Source organism: Vulpes lagopus, chromosome 18 (genome assembly GCF_018345385.1).
Source record: "Vulpes lagopus strain Blue_001 chromosome 18, ASM1834538v1, whole genome shotgun sequence".
NCBI lineage: Eukaryota > Metazoa > Chordata > Mammalia > Carnivora > Canidae > Vulpes > Vulpes lagopus.
The window spans coordinates 12842662-12869359 of NC_054841.1; the positions used below are offsets into that span (position 1 = coordinate 12842662).

At 47.8% G+C, this 26698-nt stretch overlaps 1 long non-coding RNA gene across 1 annotated transcript; it reads right to left on the reverse strand.

Annotated features, from left to right (window-relative positions):
- Positions 1 to 407: 407 nt before the first annotated feature.
- LOC121478248 lies at positions 408 to 16517 on the reverse strand. The gene is made up of 3 exons (XR_005984440.1): positions 16426 to 16517; positions 2483 to 2565; positions 408 to 1846 (listed from the first exon to the last, which is right to left on the reverse strand). It is a non-coding gene; the product is annotated as an uncharacterized LOC121478248 (long non-coding RNA).
- Positions 16518 to 26698: the final 10181 nt, after the last annotated feature.

Sequence of the window (26698 nt, forward strand, 5' to 3'; positions counted from 1 at the left end):
TCCGCTGGCAGAGGGGAGCCAGCCAGCCACACTCCGTTGGTAGGGACCATTCCAGGACACACAGCCCAGGCAAGTGGGATAAAAATCACTTGGGTCTTGAGCAGACTCCTTTTTTTTTTTAAGATTATTTATTTATTTATATGAGAGAGAGAGAACATGGGCACAGAGAAAGAGGGAGACACAGACTCCCCACTGAGCAGAGAGCCCAGATGTGGGGCTCCATCCCAGGACCCCTGGGATCATGACCTGAGCCCAAGGCAGATGCTTAACTGACTGAGCCACCCAGGCACCCCTTCCCCAGACTCCCTAAGAGAAAGTGTAAATCGCAACAAAGTAAAATTCGATTGGACTGAAGGGCAGAAACGACTGTGTCCTTGGGAAATTTGGCTCAAGCCAACAGCCAGCTCAAAGGTGTCTCTAAATGAGGCTGTGGGTCCCCTGGGGAAAGAGAAGACATTGCTAATTCTGTTCAGACTTGTGTTTCTCAACTCTTTCAGAGCCAAAGCCTGGTTTTTAAAACAAATATTTTATTATTTCTTTTCAACTGAAATGAAATTCCTCATTAATATAACCTGCCTATATACATATTTTTTAATCAATGTCATAGTCTAAGCATAAGATAAAGAGGAAAGGAAAGGAATTTATAATAAAACATTTTCAACATGTAAATGCTCTGACATGATTCAACTGGAAGATATAATCGTCATCAGATGCTTGGATATAGAAGCATATTGGATATAGAATCCCAGGGAATGAGGCTACAGATGCAGAGCAGCGACCGCTGTGCTGTCTGGGGGCAACCCAGACGCCACGAGACGCTTTGCCATTGGTAATGCAAGTTTTCAACATGGTGAACAGATCTCAGTAAAGTCTTAAATAAATCAAGGCCCGATCTTCCCTTAGCTTATACCATAGTTTCATTCCTGAAAACTTGATATATTTTAAAACAGTGGAAAAAAATACTTTTGTGTCTATGTGAAACCTAGAATTCGGTTCTGGGCTCAGGTCATCTCAAAGAGCGTTCTAATCTCCATGGACATCCAGAAGGGCATTCAAAATTAGTGCCAAGGCCTGAAGAATGTGTCAGAACAGTGGGCTGCTGGGAACAGTCCCAGAATCAGTCCTGATGGCAGGTGTCAAATCCTATTTGCAGACAGGAAGTGAATCCAGAGAGAGAAAGCAGCTCACCCAAGTTCCCACGACCAGAGAGGCGCCAGATTGGGGTTTACACAGAATGCTGTTGGAATAGAGGTTCTATATCCAACTCCAACGTGACTTCCTGTCCCTTTTGGCCTCCTCATGGCAGACGCTGCATCAGCCCGGTGACCCTGCAGTCCCCACACAAGATGGACATTCCCGTGAACCTAAAGAGGAAGACCACCTGGACCACCCGTCTATTAGTAGGATGTTGGGAGGGGCGGTGGTGTGGTTGGTGCCCTTCTTGGATCCCCTTTCCTGACCTTGCACAGCAGCTGCTTTAAGTCATAGCTGATCAAGGCCCACAGGTGCCCCCTCCCCAGAGTGAGAACAGCCCTGAGGCCACATGGGAGCTTCCTTGCGCAGGAGGCTATGATCCCCATGCACACCCTAAAGCAGCCGATCACCAATGACAGAGTGACACGGAGACACAAATGCCAGCCCCCTTGCCTCAAGTTGGGACTAACTCTGAGATACAGCTCATGCTCCAGGGCTTTCCACGGGCTCAGGCTGAAGATCCTCTCCTTCCTTCCTTAGCTTTTCTTTTTCCTGCCCTGTTTCTGCACCTCACTCCAGTCTCTTAGGAGCACCTCCTCAATAAATTGTGTGCGTAAGGATCTCCATCATAGGCTCTGCTTCGAAAACTGACCTAGTATAGAGTCAAGATCAAGAGATCAGTGAGGCAACTGTTGCAATAATCAGGTGACAGGTGATGGTGGCTTGGACCAAGATGGGGGCGGGGACGGGGGTGGGTGGTGGAGAGAAGAACTGGTGAATATTTTGGAACCCTGGTGACTTCGCTAGGTGCTACTGCACTCCAGCAGTGAGCTAACTAACCCAGGGGCCAGCAAACTATCTCCTACAAAGAGATCTGAACCCCAGCCTTGGGAAGGGCTCCCCTTCCGAGTTTGTTCTTCCTGGAGGACTCTGACTCAGCCCTAGGAAACCAGCTAGTCTTTCCTTATATCCCATAGTGACTCTTTTTATCATAATTTAATAATTCTTTATATGACCCTTCCCCTGTTTAAATCACTGTACAGTTCTGCCTCTCGATGGGGCCCAGGCTGCCAACCTGCATATACAGCACCCAGTGAAAAGCCAACAGGAAAAGGATAAATGGACTCTATAGAGGCTCAGCCCTAGCATTACAGAACAGTTTACAAGGGTGGGCTGGAGGCTGAGAAACCAGCTTAGGAAGCAGCACGCAGTCATTTCCGACCTTAACATTCTCTGACCCCCGATCCTTCTAGTCATCCTCAAAAGGGTATATTAAAAGAGCACTTACTTGGAAATCGGAGCATGGAGAATCCAGTCTCCTGTCGACTACTAACTCTCTGGTTAGCCCTTCCCGGGCCTCAGTGTGCTCATCTGTCAAAGGAAGCAGTCACACCAGATGGGATCCTTCTCATTGTGAAATTTCTGTGACTGAGAGAGACACCTGCAGCCGCATTTTTGAACTCAAAAGTGCCCCGTGATGGTAATGAATTCCCCTTCCCATGATTCCCAGAGTCGGACACCTCCCTTTCTTATGCCCCCCACCCAGCTCATCAGCCCTTCCTGACAGCTCAACCCCCTAAGTAGATTCTGAATCCATGCACTCCCCTCCTCTGTACCCCTCCCCATCTTTACCCGGGACAGATGAGCGGTGTGGTTTATGCTGAGCACTGGCTTTCCTCCTGCCTGTGTGGATTCTGGGTGGAGGGAGCCTACGTGACCAGCCTCCCAATGAAGGGCCTGGAAGCTGAGTCTCTACTGAGCTTCCCTGGTAGACAACACTTCTCAACCTGTGTTGGGTCCCCCTGCTTCCTGCCACCTGCAGAGGCTCATGAGCCACGTCTATACCCCAAGTCATGCACCATCACTCCTTTGCATAACTCTCTCCAAAGATTTCCCATCAAATGCGATCCGAATGCCTTACCATGGCCCTTGCGGCCCAGCATGACCTGGTCCCTTGGCGCTCCTGTAACATGCCACGTCCTTTCTTGCTCAGAGCCACTGTGCCGCTCACCACTTCTCCCACCCGGGACTTGTGTTCCTGAACATTCAGCCTGGCAGGCTGCTTCTCATCTGTAAGACTGACCCATCAGAGTGCTATGCCCTGACTGCCTTGGAGAAAGCAGCCTTCCACGGTTGCCACCTTCTCATCCTTTCTTTCACGACCTCAACATATCTCATTTATTCATTTATTTATTATCTCTTGCTGCCTGCCCAGCCAGAACGGAAGCCCCAGGAGGACAGGGCATTTGTCTGCCCTCTTCAGTACTTTATCCCTGGCAACAAGCACAGTGTTCGGTAGAGTCAGTACTTAATAAATATTTATGGATGACTAAATGAGCGGAAGTCGGTGGCATCGGTCGTAGACAGCCTGTGGTGGTTTACCCAGTTTCTGTTCCCAGGTGCCTGGTTAAGTCCAGAGCACACGCACCTTCCTCATCACCACTTGCCTCACTGGTACCTCGAGGCAGCTCCACATCCCTGCACCATGTGTGACTCACGGCGGTTAGCTGAAAACAACAGAACTCGCCCCCATAAATTTAAGCAGAAAAGGAATTTACAAAAACATACTGGGTAGCTACGAGGTTTCCCAGAAAGGAAATAGATAATCAAACTTAAAAGCCACACAGCTAAGCATTTGGCCCGAAAATCATCCCCCAAGGGTCTGGGGGATGAAGATACCTCTGGGCATAGACCCTATGGCTCCCACTGCTCAAAGCACTAGTGTGCAGCCCGTCCCACTCACTGGCCATCCCCAGAACCGATTTCAGGAGGTTCCTGTTTCTCAAAAGGACAAGACTCCCATTCAAAGTTTAGGCGTGTGGTTGCGGATGATGAGCGCAACCGGAGACATCTGGCCCAGCCCTAGCTGCAAGGGAGGCTGGCAGGCTGAGCAGCTGGACTTACACCGAGAGGCAGCAATTTATAAGGGGTCAAGTTTGCCGAGTGCAGGAAAGGAGGTCAGAGTTTCCTTAGAGCTAAACGAAGTACAAATGCTCACTGGTCCCTCAGGGCGGGTGGCCACGGAGGAGCTCTTTTCCCCTATAAGCCGTTGGCTCTTCCCACACCGGAAGGCTGCAATAAATCATCCTCCAGTTACGTGTCTCCTCAAGGATGACACGCAGCACTGTAACCGCTTCCCCCGAAGGCCTGTCTCTTTAGCCAGTTTCCTTCAAAGTAAGGAGGAGACGGTTGAATTGTGTCCAAGTGGCTTGAATCATTCCTTATTCTCGCTCAGCACGAAGTCAACCTCAGGATCAATGCGATTGTTCCTGAAAGATTTTTATATGCTAAACATCAGATGCCGACACAGCCTGGCAGGTGACGGAGCCAGTCCACCCGGGATTTACACGTATGACACGGAGGGAAACAGGCAGAGAGAGGCCCCCCCAGTGTCTCCCTAAGCATTCTGTCCCTTCCTGCTCTCTTGCCTTAACAAATATTTATTGACTATCTGCCATATGCCAGGCAATGTGCTAGAAGCAGGACAGATGCTGCTGAGAAAAAAAATAGGCATGGCCCCTGCCATCAGGGATGGTCCATTTGAGGTAGAGGTTGGGAGGGCAGATACTAACCAAACAGTCGCTCAAACAAATGTAACACGCAGGCTAAGACAAGCACATCCTTTCAAAGTCAATAAAAGCATCTCGCCTGCTCAGAAGCCTCTGACTTCTTCCCCACAACCAGAGTAAAGTCCACCCCCTACCAGCCCCACGGGATGTGACCGTGGCTGCCTCTCTGATGGCCTCCTGACCATCTTCCCAGACTTCCTGGGCCCAGACGCACAAACTCTTTTCTCTGTTTCTTTATTTAGACCACTGTTCTTTTGAGGCTCTGCTACTCACAATTAAACCAACCCCAACTGACACAGCACATTTGGGAGCTTTTGTCTTATTTTTAGGGCCGGGTGAAGCCCATGGAAACATTTAGATAGCAGGGTGACCTGTGGGTTTGGTGCATTCCGTGATCCCTCTGGCTGCATTGAGCACACCAGGTAGGTATTGGGTGAGGGGGTGGGTGAGCCCTTCTGTCCTCCCACCGTGTAGAGGACACTGAGGCAGGGGCAGTGAGAGATTATGTTGAGACAAGCCAAGACCTGGAGGGTCTTGGTCTCTGAGTAGATCCCTTAGGCAGCTGCAAGATTTGAAATAGGTCACATTTCTGGACCTCGACTTCCCTGTCTGCTACCCAAAGCAAACCCACATGTCTCACCAAAAATGAGCAGAAGAGGAGGCAAAATCTATGGCATCTGTGATCATGATGGCAGAGAGACCTCAGGGAAGGAGCACCCCTGATGCCCTCAGCCAACATCCGTCACTGTCCCTACTCTGTGAAGGTCCACCGTGATGAGACCCCCATCCAGCAGGGGACAGTCAAGGACAGATGAGAAAACGATGTAATTCTCGGCACAGCCCACGCTCCTCAACACTCATAACCAGTCCTTGCCACCTGCGATCTGACCACAAGCCCCAGACGCCTCCCGATGGTGTCCCCCTGACCCAGGAAGCATTGGGAGCCAACACTCCAGATTTGGTCTCTGATGGTGATGACTAGGACTCTGAGGCTCATGTGGCAGCTCCTGCCCTGTCCCACTGCCCCACTGCCCTGCAGGGTCTTCTAGAATAAACTCCTTCCCTTGCCTCAGCGTCTGGTTTTGGGGAACAGCCCAAAGGTGGATGGAAATCAAATGGGATGTGGATGGAACAGGGGCTGATAAACCTTTTATGTAAAGGGCCAGATGCTAAATGTTTTAGGCTCTAGGGTACAGTCCCTGTCACAACTACAGTGAGAAAGCAGCCATAGATGGTACATAAGCGAATCAGTGTGGCTATTTCAATAGAACTTTATATAGAAACATGGAGAAGGCTGGATTTGCCCCTTAACACTGTGCCTTGCCAACTGCTGGGATGGAGAGTGACCTGGGCTGGGCAATGAGCTCCATCAGATACACAGTCAGGAAGGCCTCACTAAGGAGACATGCAAACATGATGTTGCCAAATGAAGATCCAGGGGAGGGCAACCCAACTAACACTTGATGTGCTAGCCTTGAGTGCTCCTGGAACTCATTTAATCCCCCCAACAGGTAGGAAGTGTGATTGCTGCTCCATTTTCCAGAAGAGGAAACCAAGGCACAAGTTGGTGAAGCACCCGGCCCAAGGTCACCCGGCTGGGTGCCAGTGGGACCAGGATGCTTCTCCCCTGCGCTCAGGAGAGGAGCTGTCCCCGGGCAGAGAAAGTTCAGGCTTTCAAAAAAAAAGTTCATGCACAACACAGACAGGAGTGGGGTGGGGAGATGAACACTGGTAATCACGGAAGCTTCATCCAGCACCCACCCTGGGCTGGGCCCCTATCTACGTTCACTCGGACTAACGCACCTAATACTCACATCGACGCTACAAGATGGGGGCTGATTGTCACCGTGTGACAGAGGAGGAAACTGAGGCACAGAGAGCATAAGCAATGTTCCTGAGGTTGTTCCTGGGGGTGGCTGAGCCAGGACCCAAGCCCAGGCTGTCTGACTCCGGACACCCTGCTCTTAACTGCCTTATGCACACGCACACACATACACACACACATATGTGCACCTGCACACAGACACCAGGGAGTCAGAAGCAGACCACATTTACTGGAAGAGTGTCAGCCCACCACATGGAATGGGAGGAACAGTCTCTGAGAGGCTGTTTTCCAGAAACTGGGAGCCCCTGAGTGACAGCCCAGCTACGCGGTATGAGATCCTATGCAAGAAGGGGCTGGGGAGCGCAGAATCCTGATTTTCTTCATTCCAGCACATCATCTGCTGTATTCCGCTGGTGCAGGGCTTTGCAGATACAGGGTGTGCAGTTACCAGGCTGCAGAGTCCATCTCTCACTAGCTGTGGGACAAATAGCAAGGCCTCCCTCACCACCTTAGGTCTCAGTTTCCCCATGTGTGAGACATGGCTAATACCACTGCCCCTCTCCAAGGGCGGATGTCAGGATTAGATTAACACATGTGCGTGCTTAGAGCGGGCCTGGCACACCGCAAGTGCTCCATAAATGTTGGCTGATATACTTAAGCCCGGTAGCTAAGTGATCCCCTCTCTGGCTCCCCTGCGACCTCGGTGACTGAGAGCCTCCATGCGGTGTCATTGTTTCAAAGCATCCTTGTGCCGAGCGCCCGGTGAACCATCACATGCCAACCCGAGGATCGCCAGCCTTTGTCTCGCTGTGCTGGGCCGATATGATCCAACGTCCCAGGGTCGTGTTTTTTTCTTTTCTCTGCCTGTTTCTTTTCTCTGTGGCTCAACGAGAAAGATAACAGCTGTGCTCTGATTTTGTGTTTTAATCATTTTAATAATACGCAGGAAATTGGGTGGCTTAGGGACTCGGCGTCAGAGGGGAGCTGTCACTGCATGAACAGACCAGGTGGACGAGGGAGAGTCGAGGGCAGGAAGGGGGGAGGACCCTTGGGGATGGCAATAGAATAGCTTGATAGGCTTCAACAGTCCAAATTAAATTAAATTAAATGTTGTGAGGGCTTCCTTCATGTCAGGTGTCCCCAGTAAGAGAGAGAAGGACACCTCCAGGCAGTGAGCGGAAATGAAGGCTCCTGTCCATTGCATTCCCAAGGAGAAGAGACCCATCTCCTCACCAGGGCTACGAGGCTCCAACCCGCTGCCCCGCCGACCTCATCCACCTCAACTCTGTGCTCCCCACCCCTGCAGCCACATTGGCTGTGCTGTCCCACCTCCCGGCCTGTGCACCTGCTTTTCCAGCATCTTCACACACTGCCTCTTCCTCCAAGCTCAAGCCTCAGCTCTAATGGGGATGAAAGGGGCTTCCTCCTGGACCCTGTAGCTGAAGGGGGCCCCTGCTCCCCACTCGTACCCCTGCTAGTCCTCCACCCTGCTGTGTTTACTTCATAGCACTGCCATCTTCTAGAAAGGTCTTCTTTACTCATCTGTTCACCGCATTTGGGATGAATTTTCAGTATGAGCTCCATGAGCACAGGGATCTCATCTTTCCTGTTTACCTCTCTCTCCCAAGCACCTCAGAGATGTGTCAAGGACATAATGTAAGAAATACTTGTGAATGAATGAATGAATGAATGAATGAATGACCTGGCCACTATCTAATGAGCTTTGCTACTCTATCCTTACCAAGTGAATCAGGCACAAATTCACAATGTGTGCCCAGTGAGCATCTAATGATGCCTTGAACATGAATCAGATCTTTTACTCTTGCTTCTCTTTACGTGCCTGCTGCCTGCCTGGTGAGACAGTGCTCCAGGAGGTCAGAGGACGTCCTTTGTGCTTCTCTGCATCCTCAGCCATGCCCTGCACTTGGACAGCTCTCAAAAGATAACTCAGGATTGGATTGGGACATGAGGAGTGGAGCCATCATTTAGAAAATTTGGCCACTTTCTTTGGTCATCAGCAGCTCTTTGGCCTCTAGGCCTTTGCATTGACTGTTCCTTCTGCCCAAATGCCTTTCCCTCAGTGTCACTTCTCATAGTGAACTCCTACTCATCCTTCTGCATCTGTCACCTCTTCTGTGAAGCCTTCTCTGATTTCTCCCTGGTTATTTCAGTACCATCCACAGCCTAGAATCTGACCCCACTCCCTCTGCTTTAGCACATACCTCACATCACTGCTATTATTATGGCCCTGTTTGCCTCACTACCTCTCTGCTCAGTACACTGTGAGTCCTTTAAAGTTAATTTTGATCATTTATTCACTTTTCAGATTGCCTATGCCTGGCTCAGTCCCTGACAAGTGGTAAGCCCTTTCTACACACACACACACACACACACACACACACACACACACACACAAATGTTTTTTGACCAAATGATCAAAGTAACTATACAATGAGGTTCAGGGGCATCTAAGAACTAGACAGAGTTACCAGCAACATGTTTAGTGCCCATTTTTCCCCATGGGGATGGCAGCTCCATGAGGCAGGGATTCTGTTCTCTTCCCAATCCAGCCCCCTGGTAAAGCTAAAAGCTCACACCAAGAAGCTCAAGAAACATGTGCCAGATGCAAGAATATAAAGAGGCTATTGAGAAAAGAGGACTGACTCTCAAGGGCACCCCGAAAGGCTCAAGACAGAGATGAGTCTATATGGGTGCTTTAAAGAATGGTAGAGGCATGTTCATCCAGCAAATACTGGCTGAGGACCTACAAGGTGCCAAGGTCTGCCCTAGGCACCAGAGTTACAACAGTGGATAGAACAAAATCCCTGCTTTCTGGGACCTGATCTTTTAATGGGAAGAATAACAATGAAGAAAGAAAAGAAAGAAGAAAGAAAAGAAAGAAAGAAGAAAGAAAGAAAGAAAGAAAGAAAGAAAGAAAGAAAGAAAGAAAGAAAGAAAGGAAGAAAGGAAGGAAGGAAGGAAGGAAGGAAGGAAGGAAGGAAGGAAGGAAGGAAGGAAGGAAGGGAGGAAGAAAAGAAAAAGAAAGAAAGAAAGAAAGAAAGAAAGAAAGAAAGAAAGAAAGAAAGAAAGAAAGAAAGAAAGGTGGGGCATCTGGGTGGCACAGTCAGTTGAGGTCTGCCTCTTGGTTTTGGCTCAGGTCCTGACCTCAAGGTCATGAGATCAAGCACCGAGTCAGGCTCCACACTCAGCATGGAGTCTGCATGAGATTCCCTCCCTTTCCCTCTGCCCCTCTCCCCTCTTTTTTCTGTCAAATAAAAAATAAAATCTTTTAAGAAACAGAAATGCAATATAACGTCAAGCAGTGAAAAAGTGCTATGGAGAAAGTAGAGTGCAAAAGAAGGCAGAGAGGGTGAAGGCATTATTTTAGATGGGTGGTCAAGGGTGGTCTCACCAGGGAGAAGATAAGCCACCTGAATGAAGGGAGGTGGCATGTGTTCATGCAGCCTGAACAGGTGGGGTGCAAAGAGGGATGCACCTGTTCAGCATATGGGAACTAATGTATTAGTCATACACTGTCATGTGCTCAAATGACACTTTGGAGTATTTTGTAATATTTGAATATTTGACAGCAATTACTATCCTAGTATCATAAAATTTCTCAGAAGAGCCCTTTAGACAGATGCCCTATTCTATGTTAGTATATGGAGTATAAGGATTTTAGGAAGAAGATCTCATCCTCCCTACCCCGACCTCCTGGTCTCTTGGCACGACCCTAATCTGTCAGGACAATCAATTTAAGCACCAGAACACAAAACTGGCCAAGCCCCTTCCATGCTCTGCGGCAAGCCTTCGGTGGTGATTTCTGTCCCTTGCTCTTACAAGGACCAGGGTTAGGGAAATGAGCGCTGAGTCCGGAGATCAAAGCATAGTCGCTTCCATTCCACACAGCCCGACAGAAAACTGGGCAACTGGGAACCCCTCCCTGTCCACTGTTGTCCAGATGGAAAGAACTGGGATTATGAAGAAAGCCGCAGAGTCTCCCCACCACGACCGTGCCCTTCTCTGCGTACGAGCTTATTTCGTCAAGCCCTGGTGAGTTCGGTTTTGTTGAAGATTTAACAGGATTTGAGACTAAGGGGTGGTCTTCTCGGATTTTCTCCTTAATTTTCCTTTTGATGCTTAGAAATAGCCCCATGACACCAAGAAAACAACCGTGGCCGAGAAGATTAGAATTACACAGGATGTAATTCCCTTTCACATAATACCGAAGGGTGGTGGGTCATCTCGAGTTGTGATTTTCCTCATACAAGAGCCAAAAAGCTGAGGATGTTGGTTAAATCAAAATGGCTTTGAACAAAGTGTGATCTCAAGGACCTCACCCTGAGGCTGAGCCTTCAAACCCTAAAAACCCAAAGTGGGAGATTTGTGAAGCAGGAGCAATGTATCACTCAGGCAACTATTGTGCCACGTGGCCACAGGGTAGAGATCAGAGAATATGGATTAAGTTTCCTTAGGTTTGGCATTTCTGTGTGTATGTGTGTGTGTGTGTGTGTGTGTGTTAACACAGTGACTCAATGTGTATAGTATCGTCTTACGGGGAGTTTCAAAAGTTGAGGGGTTGCACAACTTTTTTAATTTTGGGTTGCACAAGGATGGGGATTGTAAAAGAATACTTTTTTTAAAAAAAAAAAGGTAAAATCATGGCTGTCATACAAATATTCAATGAACGTGTCAAAGGTTTTATTTAACTCAGTAATGAATGGAGGAACCAGAAAAGTTCAAACCAAGTCAAAGAAAAATCCAAAGTGCAAACACATTTATTTGTAGATCATTAGGAATGTTGAAATGAATTTCATTAATACACGTAAAATTGGCTTCTTCCATAACAGTTGGAAGAAGTCGATTAAACCCCCACTGGATATAACATGGTTTTCTATGGATAGGAATGATTTGCATTACTATCAGTTTGCCACAAATTAATTTTATCTTTCCAGAATTGTAAAATAGCCTGGTCAAAGACAAGGGAAGGGGATGATCACCTAGGTTGATGAGCTACTTAAGACACTCACTAAATTTCAAAATCTTTCCCAAGCTTTCCTTACAGGGGCTACTAACATTTAGTGGACAGGAGCCCAGCGATGCTACAACTCCTGCCACATGCAACACAGTCCCCCTACATCCCCTATGACTTTTAAATGTCTTTCTGGATCTTCCCATAAGAGCCCTGTTTATAATTAACTGAGCTTCAAACCTAGGAACACAAAGGTCTTACACCTGTTAATGTACATCAAATAGGTTTTACTCCAATGCCCACCCCTCATCTGCCCTTTCATTTCAAATATTTCTTGTACAGGCTGGCTCCTGATTGTTTTGCTTCTCTGTCTCTCTGTCTCTGTCTCTCTCTCTCTCTTTGAGAGGAAGAGAGAAAGAGCCCATACGGGGTTGTGGGGAGAAAGGGCAGAGGAAGAGGGAGACAGAGAGAGAGACTCTAAAGCGGGCTCCACGTGCAGCACAGAGAAGTGACCCCAATCCCACGACCCTAAGATCATGACCCAAGCCAAAATCAAGAGTTGGACACTTAACCAACCGAGCCACCCAGGTGCCCCTATCTTGCTGCTTTTTTTTTTTTTTAAATTTTATTTATTTATGATAGGCACACAGTGAGAGAGAGAGAAGCAGAGACACAGGCAGAGGGAGAAGCAGGCCCCATGCACCGGGAGCCCGACGTGGGATTCGATCCCGGGTCTCCAGGATCGCGCCCTGGGCCAAAGGCAGGCGCTAAACCGCTGCGCCACCCAGGGATCCCCTCTTGCTGCTTTTAAATCCACTTACTCATCAACAGCAAACATCTCACGGATTCTTTAAATCTTATAGTATAGCTGCTCCTGGGGGCATATTTATTATCTTTTAATTTTGTAGAGTTCTACTGTTTTATTATTTTTATTAAAGGCAATATTCTCTAAGTTCAGTTCCTTTCTTTCTCCCTGATATTATGGCCAAGACGATATTCTAATTTTTAAAATTATGTGTATAGGTAGGTCATGTTACTCATGACTTTCATTTCAGGGGCGGAGAGCAGCGTTATACTATATTTGTATAAAGGCAGGTGCTGAGTTAGGGGGTAGGGTTGAGAACCACTGTTTCCATGCAATTCTGCCATCGGATTTTTTTCTTTCTCCAATAACAGCTTTCATTTCTTTTGTGGGAACAAAACTTTTCACTACTGGATACAGGCTGGAGGACCTGCCAACCAAAGCGCCTGGTCCCCTCAAGTGGTGGCCACTGACCCAAGTCTGGACAACCTGTTCTCTCTCTCAGAAGCTGTGTCTTAAATTCATGTCTTAAGCAGGAAAATCAAAACATCAAAAACACTTGAAGCATGTGTATTCTGGCAACTACAGTAGGTTTCTGCTGCTTGCAGAGTTCTGATCCCAAAGCAAAACAAAGTCAACCGACAACAAACAAAAAAAAACCATGAAAGATTACCCAAGTCTTACTGGAATATCTACCTAAAATATTAATAATATAGCCCTTGGAAACCAAATGGAAAAAAAGTAACTTGGGATAAATAAGCCTTTCACTCACCCTTCCCACAAGATGCATCTCCTAGATTCCTAACATGTGGCAGGTGCGACACTGCACGATGGGGATCCCATCCCCCAGGGAGCTTGAGCACAGCCAGGTGGGCGGGACCCAGACAACGGCAGGTTAACAACCACAGACAGGCCTTAGAAAAGTTATGGAAAGACGTGTCTAAATCGGATTTTTGTAAAACAAATCACATTCCAAGTTCTGCTTCTTTGAACATGATAAACACTTATGTAATATGAGTGGCAAACCTCTAATTTTTTCTTTCTGTCTCTTATTTTTTAAGTTCTGGATTCACTGTCTGGAGCTTTCCCGAAGCAGGGAGGACTGGTTCAGCAAAGGTTGTTTTCATTTGCATTTTGAATTCCTCCAGAGACTGCAATGCCAATCAGCATGCATGAATCCTTAATTCATGTAAAACAGCACACCTTCCTTTACTCACTTTTCTAGTTCATTTACGGGCTCCTGGTTGAAGGCTGGTGGTGGCATCCCTCAGGGGCCACAGGTGACCTGTGGGTGTAGGGGCTTCAGCTTCAAAGTCATTTTCATATGAGATGCCCCCATCCTGTCTCTCCCTGGGAATGAGCCACCTCTGCTGAGCCACTCTCAAGCCAGACCCACCAAGTCCTGGTCACTCAGATGATTAATTTCCTGGGCTCTGGACTGAGTTGTGTAGTTCTATATGTTTGCTCTCTATTTCCCCCAAATTGGACTCTAAATATCCCAGCTGAACTTGAGTAAGTGGGGCTTCCAGTTACATACCTGAAGATACATACCTGTATTCTTTACTATGTCCTTTATAACAAACCAGTAAACAAAAGGAAGTATTTTCCCCTGAGTTCTATGAGCTGCAAATTATCAAATTCAGGGAGGAGGTCGTGGGAACCCCAAATTATAGCCTGTCAGCCAGAAGTACAGGGGACAGCCTGGGACTTGTGACTGGGATCCCAAATGAGGATGGGCTGGGGAGACCAAGCCCTTAACCTGCAGGGCCTGATGCTAACTGAAGGTCAATGGGCAGAGAGAAGAAGGAGACCCTTTAAGTGTCATTAAATTAAATAGTACATGATTTTTCTAATTACCAAAAGTACAGAAAGGTTGAGAACACAGTATTTGTCCTTGGTCCCTGCCTCCTGACCTCCAGTACACACTCAGAATCAACCATTTCTGGTGGCTTCTGAACTTAGATACTTCTGAAAGCAACACATCTAAGTAATAATAACCCTTCCTGGGATGCCTGGTTGGCTCAGTGGTTGAGCATCTGCCTTTGGCTCAGGTAGTGATCCCGGAATCCTGAGATCGAGTCCCACATTGGGCTCCCCACAGGGAGCCTGCTTCTCCCCCTGCCTATGTCTCTGCCTCTCTCTGTGTGTCTCTAATGAATAAATAAATAAAATATCTTTAAAAATTATAATAATAATAACCCTTACCCATGTTGTGGCAAGCTTCAGGAGCGGGTCCCTTTTTACTGCTGAGTAGTACTCCACTGTATGGATATCCTACTGTTTATCAATTTTCCTATTGATGGACACTTGGGTTGTTTCCAGTTTGGGGCCATTATGGAAAGAGGTGCTATGAGTGCTCTTGTTCCTACCTTTCTGTGGATGTGTTTTCATGCCTCTTGCATATACACCCAGGGGTGGAATTCCTGGGTCAGAGAACAGATGTACATTTTAATTTTCTAAAACTGCAAAAGTTTTTCAAAGTGACTGTACCATTTTACACTCCCACCACCAATGCATGGGAGGCACCTTTGGTCCACATCTACTTCGGACAGCTTGAAACACTGGCTGCCGACATGCTGCCACATGAGGCAGTTCAGCTCTCAGTGTCCCAAGCAGGGTACTTCTTACCTCCTACTGCAGAGGAGGAAGGACGGGGGTCATGAGGGAAGCTCCAGGGAATTGAAGCTTGGCTCTGTCGCTCACCGGCTATGGGGACGTGGATAGGTTATTGCTTTTCTCTGTGTCTCCCTTTCCACATCTGTGAAATTATTTTTGAGTATCAGACAACAATCCTTAGGGAAGAAGGGGTATTTGAAGATGTTCCCCTGGTTTGCCCTAATATTTGGCCTTTGAACTTGTTTCTGACACAGGGCTCCTAAATCCCTTGGAATTTCTTGGGTGACAGGAACACCTTCTGTTCTAAAGAGGTGACTCTTGGTGGCCTCCTGGATGGCAGCTGGTCACCAGAAAGACCAAGCTGAGATTAGGTGTCTGGAACTTTCAGCCTGAGCTAATGATGGGTCATGCCCACATGATGAAGCCTCCATAAAAATCCCTAAACTATGGGGTTCAGAGAGCATCTGGGTTGGTGAACACATGCACACAGTGGGGAGTGATGTACCCCAACTCCACAGTGACATAAGCACCCACACTCAGGACCTTTCCAGACCACTCCTTACGTGTCTCTTCACCTCACTGTTCATCTGTATTCTTTACTATGTCCTTTATAACAAACCAGTAAACAAAAGGAAGTATTTTCCCCTGAGTTCTATGAGCTGCAAATTATCAAATTCAGGGAGGAGGTCGTGGGAACCCCAAATTATAGCCTGTCAGCCAGAAGTACAGGGAACAGCCTGGGACTTGTGACTGGCATCTGAAATGAGGATGGGCCGGGGAGACTGAGCCCTTAACCTGCAGGGTCTGATGCTAACTCCAGGGAGACAGTGTCAGATCTGAACTGAATGAGAGGACACCCCGCTGGGGTCACAGAATTGGCTGGTGTGGGAAGAAGTGCACACATTTGGTCACAGAGGTGTTTGGTGTGAGCAGTGAGTGAGAAGAAAACAGAGTTTTCCCTCAGTCAGGGTAGTGGAGGGGAGGTGGTGGGTTTTTCCAGGACAGCAGCGGGGATTGCCGACTGCCTACTACATCCGCGACCCATCCTCCCAAAAAAGGTCCTTGACTTCTCAGGAACCTCCTGCTCCCCTCACCTCCCATGGGACTCCAAGGAACTGACCCTACCTCATCCCCCTCACCAACAAGAGCGCTGGTCTGAGGGTAACCCCATCCATTTCCCTTGGCAGTGATTTGGTCAAGAGCACACATACAGTGCAGTTGGGGCCAAGAAGTTTCCAGAAATGTTTTGCCAGAGTTTTCTAGAAAACTCCCTGCTTGCTCCCCTGAGAAAGCTTCCAAACCTTTCTTCGCCGTATGGTTTCTTCTGAACCCAGTGACCTTCAGTACTGAGGAGGGTCTCCAGCCTCACCCAAAAGCCCACCCAGAAGACCACAGGGGAGATGGAAAGGGTCCGGTCCTTGGAGACCTCCTTGGATCGCTGACTCACCTGTTGAATGACGGACGCCAACATGCTTTGTAACTGTTTAAGCCAATGTCAGTATGAGGTTGCCACGGTGTGTGTGGGAGAGCTGGGAGCCGGTTCTTAACACCATCTCAAATTTTCCATAAGACTGTTCAAAGTTCAGACCGTGTCTGGGAGGTGTCAAACACCTGCCAACAGCAAGGAAGCCATAAAAGCGAGAACGCTGCATTTGAAAGGGAAGTGATGTGTTAATGATTGACATCGGGTTATGTTTAGAAAATATAACGCTCCCAAGAGTTAGTCAACAAAACAGTCCAAAGTGCTTCGAGAGATGCCTAAACGACTAAGGTTTTCTCCTGAGACAATTGTTTTCTCTGGTTATTGGGGTAACTGAATTCTGGGGCCTGTTAGCTGAGTTTAAGAAAAATCCCTTTATCTGGGGATATCTGGATATCTGGATAAAAATCCCTTTATCTGGTGCCAAGCTGGGTTCTATCCATTTACCGAGACAAGGCGACAGTGTGACAAGGAATAATCCCACATGTGTTCGGCTGCTGTGTAAAACCACCTGGATGAAACCAAGACAGACAGGAAGAGAATCAGGAAAAACCCCTCCTCCCACTCACTGTTCCCCGAGGTTTCTCTTCTCTGTTCCATCTCCCCCAAACCCACTCTCCAGACCCTGGTGTGACGGAGACGTCACCATCCATCGGTCCAGACCTAAAACTCAGACTCAGAATTCCTCGCTCCCCTTGGAGATATTTTAAGGTTTAACATTTTTAACCATATTCCTATTTTATATATATTTCCCCAACATTTCCAACAAATGTAATCCATATGGATGGAGATTTTCTTAAAAGAGAAAATAGGATTTTGGTGAGAATGTTAGTCTTGCGACGCTTCCTCCGGGCACTCCACCCATGGGCTAGACTCACTCCCACGGAAGGAGAGGCTGCATTCAATATAAATGCAAAACGCTCCAGACACTCAGGATTATCTGTGCTTTGCATGAATAGCGACAGCAGCTTGCAAGTGGGCAGGACTTGGCGGGGAGGTCCCTGTCGCAAATCCGCCGCCACACCGCCACGCTCCCCCGAAGTGCCTGTGAAATCCGTCTGAGTCGCTAATTTCACACTCTGGGGACAGAGCTGCGAACAGCTCAGAGCACATCATTCTCATTTTCATAGCAGTTTCCTTAACCGGCCGACACCCTTTTATGGCATTTTCTCCACCTTTTAAAAAATTAAAATGTTCAATTCTGTTAAGGTTAAATCTCAGGTTTGTTTTTGCTTAATCATCTCTTTACTGCCTTGACTTTGCAAACAGCGAGGTTTTATTTTGTCTGTAGATCTTTTGTGAAGCCTTCTGTGGCTCGGTTGCATTTTTTAAAAAGCAAAATGAATCGTTCGCATATTCCACATTCATTATTCGCCCTCCTGCAGCTTTCTAAATGATATAGGTACTTGGATGCCTCTGTCATGAGCACAGAATGCATTTGAAATGCGCTGTTAAAATAAGCTTTTCATCTCCCTTCAGATCATAAAGTGAGATTCCTTCTCTGGGTTTCTGCAGACTTGAGAAATACTCCTCATTTCACTTGAGGAGGGTCCTGTGGGACGGAGGGAGTGATGATCCTGAGTTCACTGTAAGAATTTTGATGGCTGGATTTATAAACCCTAAATGGTTGGCCACTGAGATTAAGGTTTAATTGTTTTGATTGTTCCTATTGTCAACCAACTCACTTGGGCATTTCTGTCAATGAATGACTCAAACATCATATCTATTCGGATCGGATCATAAAAAATTGTGAAAATCCGGGTCAGCTGTTTCAGAAAAAAAAAAAATCACGATTTGTTTCTGATATAAATTGGCTGGTTAGGGCTTTTATTTATTGACTAAGCCATGGGTCTCATCATAATATTTAAAAATAGGACTGGTTTAGCAATCGATCAGGAAGTTAGAGGCATATATGTCAAATGTCAGCTCCTAATAAAACAAGAGATCCTGTCTCTATTTTAAAATCCGGTCTTTTGTTTATTGCAGATTGTTTTTTGCATTCGTTTTGATTTTTTTTAATTTTTATTCATTTATGATAGTCACACAGAGAGAGAGAGAGAGGCAGAGACACAGGCAGAGGGAGAAGCAGGCTCCATGCACTGGGAGCCCAACGTGGGATTCGATCCCGGGTCTCCAGGATCGCACCCTGGGTCAAAGGCAGGCGCCAAACCGCTGCGCCACCCAGGGATCCCTTGTTTTGATTTTTAAAAGATCACAGTAAAATCATATTTATCTTTATTACTGAGATTTGGGGGCAGCCCCACATTTTTGGTCCCAAGGCGAATGCCTGACCTGCCTCAACTTAGCCCCAGTCCTGAATTAATTAATTAACTAATTAATTAATTAATTATAAGATTTTGTTTATTTATTTGGAAGAAAGAGAGCATGTGTGTGAGAGAGAGCATGAGCAGGGGGAGAGGCAGAGGAGCTGAGCAGGGAACTCAATGCAGAACTCGATCTCAAGACCCTGGGATCATGACTTAAGCCAAAGGCAGACGTTTAACCAACTGAGCCACCCAGGCGCTCCCCCTCCATCCCCGCACTGAGTCTTGAATTTATTTCAAGATCAAGGAAGTGGTGAACCTGGGGGTCCCCAGCCAAGGACAGGAGCCTGGAAACCCTTGACCTCTCTCTCCTCAGGGATGGTGTGAATTTGGGTCTTCGCTGGAGGAAAGGAAACCTTAAAGTCTGAAGTGGGTCCCAGAGTCTCAGCAGTCCTCCTTCTTCCCAAAGCCTGGGAATGAGCCTCTGCCTCCAAGTCCTGGCTCCCGGCCTCCCTATTGACATGCCCTCCTTTTCCTTCTCAATCTTGGGTTCTCTGGGCCTAAGACAAGGCCAGCATCACACCTCCAGCATCATCTCAAGTGAGAACAACAGAGTGCCGGAATGTTCCTCGGGGGGACCAGCTCTCAGAGGAAACCTCCAAGGCCCAGGATGCCTGCATCATTGTTGTGTACACATCGGGGTCCCCATGGGGCTGGGGGAGTGTGGGAAGGGTGAGAATTTCTGAGCAAGATATGGATTCAGCTGTGAGCAGGGCAGCCCTCCCCAACCCTGCTCTGAGACAGTGACCAAAGTCAGCTTGTCGCCAAGCGTCTGCTCTAGCTACGGAAATTAATAACCAAGAGTCTCGGATGTTTGGCCTTGAAAATGCCAACTATTTAGAAATTTGGAAATATCTACTTGAGTCGGTGATGTTTTTGCCCTATTTTCTTTGCAGATGATTGAAGCTCTGTATGAGTTTGGGACTGCTTATTATAGTGGCAAAATGTAGTTTTAATCACCCCTATTTTCATAATTGCTGCAGGAAGCAAATGCACCGTGGCACCCTGGGGGTCCTGCATGCATTCGCACGGCCTCCCCGGGGGACCGCTGCAGCTCATCTGAGTTTTGGCAGAATGTCTTGGGACCCTCCTGGAACATGAGAGGATGGCAGGTTGTGCTGAGGTGCCCCCAGACCGTCTTCCTGGGAGGCGGTCATGAGACAAGTTTCTCATCACCAGGCAGGTGAGTTCCGAGGCTCCCAGTCTCAGCCCTCAGGATATAGCTGCAGACTGAAGTGGCTTCTTGGCAGCAAGGCTCCCCATCACTCGGGGTGGCCATCTGGCCCCCCTTCATTGGGTGTCACCCTGCATCCTAAAGGTAAAGGGTTCCCCTTGGAGACAAGCATGGAAACCCAACTCAAACAGGCATAAGTGAAAAAGGACATTTATTGACCTACGTAACTATGGACAGGCTAAGGCAGTGATTGCTAATGGAGGTAATTTTACATACACACCTCCAAGACTATTTGGCAATGTCTAGAGACTTTTGGGGCTGTTACTGGGGGCAGAGGAGGGAGTGAGAGTGTGCCGCATGCTATCTAGTGGGCAGAGGCCAACGATGTTGTTACATGCCCTACAATGTACAGGACAGTCCCCCACACAAAGTAAGATCCAGTCCAGAACTGTAAAACAGTTCCAAGGTTGAGAAAACCTGCTCCAGGAGTAATGATTTCAGGCATGGCTGGATCCAGGAGTGCTAATAATGTCTACAAAGCTTCATTTCTCTCCAATTCTTGGCTGCTTTCCTCTGCCTTGACCTCACACACAAACAGGACCTTTCTGTTCTGTGGCCTGGCTCACAGCCTCACAGAAACAAGTCCTGAGAAAAGAGAGAGATTCTTTCCAGTAAATCAAACCAAGTCTGGCATTGAATTCCATTTGCCACCCAGGAACCACTTTGACCTAACAGAATGTGGGTTGGGGCGAAGAAGGAGAACATTCTGATTGTTGAGGCCTGGGGCACGAGGCCAAACCTAGAACTGGAGGCTAGTATTGAAAAGAGGAGGGATCGCTTGCCCAAAATAAAATCAGAGCACAGCTGCCAGAAGGAGGAGGAGTGGATGCTGGGTGGACAAAAATCACAGATGCCCCCACCACATGCTCATGAATGAAAGCGGTGGGAGCACTGGTTTGTAGTGTTAAACATACACTATGGAGAAAGGGGTGGGGGGACGAAATGGGAAAAGAGGGAAAAAATGCAAAAGTGAGTCATCGTGCTTACCAGAAAGTACGTACAATTGAGGATTTGCAGGCATTTTCTTTTCTTTCTTTTTTTTTTTTATCTCATCTAGAAAAGAATTATAAATATGTGCGACATGGAAATACCTTCCACACATTTCAATGAGTACAAATGAACTTGTGCATGAGAAGATATTTTTGCAAAGTCTAACCCTTTACACAAACAAAAGGGAATGTGGAAATGTTGCCCAAAATGCCGGAACTGTAAAACATGTATTTCCCTGAGGGTCCTGATTCAATAGAGAGATCAAGTTTTATTTACCTGTTTTTGAAGATTAAAGTATTGTGTCTAATTCCTTAACAAAGAGAAAGCAGGCGTATCTTAGAGTAATGATGATCAGCAGCTCCTTTTGATTCGAAGCTCTCTGTGACTCCTCTGCTGGGGGCCGGGTTGATATGTTTTAATGTGCCTGCAAGAGCCTTTGATAAACAGAGAACGGGTTGCAGCCAGCAAAGCCAACCTGCTGCAGCTGATAGAGATTTAAGGGAGAAGGTTAGGGCTGTTCTTGAGCTGAAATAATGGGAAGGTCTCTGGAGGTCTCTGAAGGTCTCTGGAGCACAGGGCTGAACACAAAGCCCACTGTCATTGTAGTAATAATGACACCACGGTTTCCTTCTCCTTCTATCCCACTTGATGCTTTGCGAGGAGTCCCTCCGTGTCGCCAGCCACCCTTATTTATGCCTTATGCCTCATGCACACTGGCCTCATTTCTGGTCCTTCAATTCTCAGGCCCTGTTTCCTTCTCTGGGCCTTTGCATGTGCTGTTCCCCCTGCCTGGCACACTGTTCCCTCAGATCTCCCACAGCAGCACGTTCTCATCCTTCGGGACTCTCAGCCTGCATGCCACCTCCTCAGAAAGGCCCTCCCAGACCACCCAAAATGAGATAGTGGCCCCGCTCCCCACTACTGGTTACCCCATCCCCCATTCTGTTTCTACTCCTACATTTCTCATAGTCTGAAGTTTTCCATGTATTTATTTATTTAGCTGTATATTGTCTATCCTTATAAACTAGAACTTCTTGAGAACAGATGGATCATATCTATCTTGTTCACTGCTGTGTCCTGGGGTTATGTGCAAAGGTACATGATCAACACTTGCTAAATGAATGAACAGAGCCATAAGTGGACGATATGTTGATAGTTTTCACATGGGAATGGTTTGTTCCATTTTTCATGTATAATATGGCTCTGACCAGGGAGTGATGGAGCCAGGACTCTATGAAGAACCTTTATGTGCTCAGATTGGACAAAAAATATCTAAATACCTTTTCTCTACCCATTATTCTCTACCTTCAAAGATAAATTACTATACCTTACATGGGCCCACGAATCTTGAAATACATTTTTTAAACAAATCGTTTATGTGGACAGAGACCCTGCATGTGTGCAGGCAGGCGCTCATTTACCCAAGCCCACACGTTCTAGGTGCGCTCATGCACCCATTTACCTGGGCCCCACACGCTCTAAGTGTGGCCCTGCAGTTAATCCTGTGAGATCTGGAGCTAAGATGTCCTTTCATAGCCACACTAAATTGAGTCCAGAGGACTGAATCTTTATCTTCCTGTACTTACCAGTTTTTGGAAAAGTCTGCTTTCTACGGAGGGAGAGTGACCTCAAACAAGGCAGCTCCCTTTGGCCAAGGGCATTCCCTGGAGAGGGACTCCGCCAAGATCTCCCTGCACCAGCCCTCCCAGTAGCAGGGAGCGCATGTCTGGTCCTGAAGGAGAATCTGGGGACACATCACAGCCCCTGGCCCAAGTTGCCAGCATCTCTCACCCCGGGTCCTGCAACAGTTCCCCAGCAGGCCTCCCATCTTCTGCTCCTGCCCCAAACAGATGATTTCCCACCTGGCATCCAGAGAAAGCTTATGAACACCAGATCCTGTTCCTCCTCTGCTCAGAAGCCTCCTGGCTCCCACCAACCCAGAGTAAAAGCCCAGGTCCTTGCCCAATGGCCCTCTTAGGGCCTATGCCCCTCGCCTCTGTGACCTCATGTTCCACCGTTGTCCCTCTCCCCACCCAGCCAAGCTATACAGGCCTGTCTGGGTTCACTGGGCCATGCCAGGGACACACCAGCTGCAGGCCTTATGCTCACTGTTCTTCTGAAGCCTCTGCCCTGAGGCCACCGTGGCCCATGGCCTTGGTCCCTTCATGTCTGTGAACACTGCCTTCTCAGCCAGGTCTTCCTCCCACACCTATTTGAATTGCCAACCACCCTCTGGAGTCAGCTGGAAAATGCACCCTCCTCCCCATATACATCCATGTCCTCAGAACCTGTAAATTTTTACCTTCCAGAGTGAAAGGGACTGTGCAGGTGTGATTAAGTGAAGGATCTTGAGATGGTAAGATAATTCTGATTTTCTGGGTGGGTCCAATGTAACCACACTGGTCTTTTTTTTTTTTTTAATTTATTTGCATGGGCACAAGCAGGGAAGAGGGGCAGAGGGAGAAGCAGGCTCCCCACTGAGCAGGGAGCCCAATGTGCAGCTTGATCCCAGGACCCTGGGATCAAAACCTGACCTGAAGGCAGTTGTTAAACTGACTGGGCCACCCAGGCGCCCCTGCATCAGTCTTTTTTTTTTTTTTTAAGATTTTTTTTTTTATTCATTCATGAGAGATACTGAGAGAGACAGAGGCAGAGGCAGAGGGAGAAGCAGGCTTGATCCCAGGACTCCGGGATCAGGATCTGAGCTCAAGGCAGATGTGCAACCACTGAACCACCCAAGTGCCCTACACCGGTCTTTAGAAGGTCCTTAACAAGAGGGAGACAGGAGGTTCAGAGTCCGAGAAAGAGCACCGGCAGAAGCAGGTGAAGCAGGTCCACCCTGAAGATGTGGAAGGAGGAGCCACAGGGCAGGGAAGGCAGGAACACAGGGAGACTAGAAGCCAAAGGCAAGGAAACGGATTCTCCCCTCGAGGCCCCAGAAGGACCCAGCCTTGCTGACACCTTGACTTTAGCCCAGCGACACTGACTGTAGACTCTGGCCTCCGGAGCCGTAAGAGAAGAAAATCTGTGTGGTTTTCATCACCCAAGACTGTGACCGTTTGTTACAGCAGCCCTGGGAGACGAATGCGTCCTCCCGCACCCCGGGAGCTCCCTATCCCGGAGCTAGCCCCCTATCCCCGCACCGGCATCAGCATCAGATTTGTCTCTAACTGCCACCTGAACGTGTGCCTTCTAGACTCACAGCCCCAGGATTGCTGATGGTCCTTCCATCCATCCCCGCAGTGTGCAGCCGCCAAGTGCGAGGCGGAAGCACCAAGAGTCTACATTCAGTCTGCACAGGGCCAAGTCCCTGCCTGCCGCTGACCAGCCAGGTGACCTTGGGTAAGTCACTTTACTTCCCAGTGACCCCATTTCATGACCTAAGCTGGGATAGAAAGAGTAGCCTCTCTCGTGGACTTAGGATAGAATTAAAGGAGTTTGGTACATAAAAGGCTTGCAACAGTACTGGCATGTCGTATGCACCCTAAATTCATTTTGATTATTATTACTATTCATTTACCAAATGTCGACTGAACCCTGCTTGAGGCACACGGGCTACAATTGTGAATGAGACAGGCAGAGTCCCTATCCTCACAGAGTTGACATTTGACTGGGGTAGCACACAGACATGACGATTACGGGTAATTATCTGTACTATAAAGGGGAAAAAACAGGGTGATGTGACGCACAGTGAAGAGGGGATGAAGACCTCTGTAGACCAGGTAATCCTAGAAGGCCTTGTGGAGGAGGTGCTTTTTCAGTCATGCCCCAAAGGATGAGTAGGAGCTGAAAGTGCCTAGAACCAATCAAGGAGCATCTGACGGGGTCAGGGCAGCAAATGCAAAAGCCCTGAGTGGGTAAAGAGCCTGAGTGTTCAAGAAAGAGCAAGGCCTGCATGACTTGAGTGGAGTAAGTTTACAGAGACAGGGAGAGCCCAGAATGAAGAATTTCAATGTACATGTGGTGGGAGCCATTGGAGGGATCTGAGCAGGGGAGAAACATGGTCTGGTTTTCTCTCCTAAGAGGCTCCTCTGACTGCTGTGTTGGGCTAGAGTAGAAGGTGAGAAACTTGTGGGCAGCAAGGTGGCTGGTGCCAGGGAGCGTGCAAGGTGCTTTCTGGAAGCAGATCCACAGAGACAGCTGTGCTGGTGGGCTCATGGTGGGGAGAGAATGAGTCAAGGGAGACCTAGAGTGTTTGCTGAGCCGCTGACCCCCAACACCTGACCAGTGCGGACATCTGGGGAGGAGCGGATGCACCCACTCCCAGAGACCCATTCCAGGGAAACGCTCCGGGAAAGCCAGAGCCCTCCCTGTGTGTGCAGGGAAGGGGGAGCCCTCCTTGAGGTGGGCCAGTGATTAGAAAGGCGTGCCGGGGTGTGACTGCAAACGATTTGCCCAGAAGGAGCGTGGCTCCCTCTCCCCGTGGTAATTAGAGCCTGCGGTGCATTCCATCAACGGAGGACCCGGGGAGCGTGGATCTGTCAGGACTCGCCACTCCTGCCGCCTAACCTGGCCGTCCAGGGCCAGGCAGTTCTCTTAAACGTGCCTACTGGTTGTCCCAGAGACAGCCTCCCCCAGTTTAATGTTTCCTAACTGATATTTGGAAAGAAGGAAAGCCCACGGGGGACAAAATAGACACTCCCAACACCCTACTTGCAATCTCAATCTGGTCTTGGCAGAGCATCTCAAAAGGGAACATTATTGGCATTTTGTGCAAGACAATTCATTGCAAGGGACTGTCCCAGGCATTGAAGGACATTTATCTTTACCACAAATCATCATGACAACTAGAAACACCTCACTCATTTCCAAGTACTGCATTTGTGTGTAAATCTAACTCTTAAAATGCCTTGGAACCTCAGTGGGGGACACCCCTACTCATGCACCACTGTCTGGACAAAGCTCTTTACACACATGCCGAACTGGTTAGTTCTGAGCTCTGGTGCCTACAAATACTGCATTACTGACCAGCCACATCTCCAAAGAAAGTGGATACTACTTAGTGAGCATCTAACCCTGCAAAAATAGACAGTTATGACAAAGTACAAGGAAATAGGGGGAAAAGGACCTTTGCATTGAGCTGTCCAGGTGGTGGGCATTTACAGAGCACACACAGCAGAGACAGTGCCAGTGTCAGGGTCCATAAGAATAACGACACCATCCCACAGAGTAAGGAGCTCACAGTGGGTCCAGGAGATAAACAGAATTGTTACACACTGTGGTAAAAGCAATGAGAGAGAGGGCATCCTTATGCAGGATGAGTTTTTAAATGCAGGTACTGAGTGATCCATTTGTGGGTTCAATTTATCACATTTTGAAGCATAGTTTTATGTTGGAATAGAAGGGGATGAAATGGGATGGGATGAGATGGGATACAAGGAATGGAATGGGAAAGAATAAAGGAATAGACTAGACTAGACTAGAATAGACTAGACTAGACCAGAGTATATCCCAGTTGCTAAAAGTTAAGTATTGTGTTTCCATTTGCATAAAGGGGTATATTGTCTAGTGATGTAAAATGTATTTCTAAATTTGGGTCATGTTCAAAAAAGCTTGAGGCACACAGTGTATATAATATGGTATTCTGAATGGGATGTTGAACAGAAAAAAGACATTACGGAGAACTAGTGAAATCTGAATAAAGTGCAGAGTTTAGTGAATAGTAATGTGCTAGTGTGGACGACAGAGGAAT